This window comes from Marmota monax, unplaced genomic scaffold (assembly GCF_021218885.2).
Source record: "Marmota monax isolate L192 unplaced genomic scaffold, Marmota_monax_Labrador192_F-V1.1 WCK01_AAM20220418_F8-fsc00218, whole genome shotgun sequence".
NCBI classification, from domain to species: Eukaryota; Metazoa; Chordata; class Mammalia; order Rodentia; family Sciuridae; genus Marmota; species Marmota monax.
This window is the reverse complement of record NW_026694764.1, coordinates 650,542-650,761: the sequence shown is the minus strand read 5'-3', so window position 1 is coordinate 650,761 and position 220 is coordinate 650,542.

Sequence of the window (220 nt, the reverse complement as noted above, 5' to 3'; positions counted from 1 at the left end):
GCTTGGAGTTTTCTCTCTGCAAGGCAGTGATGGAGAGATTAATGAGGAAGGGGGGTTCATTTCAGCTTCTCAAAAATGAAGTCGGTCCGTGTCCCCAAAATAAATAAGTCTTCCGGGGGCTAGAATAGTCCTGTCCCGTCCAGAATTTCTCAACAGCCCCTAGGGTTCCAGCTTCCACCGGATCCTCCCAAACTAAGAGTCGCTTCCGCCTCGGGACCCA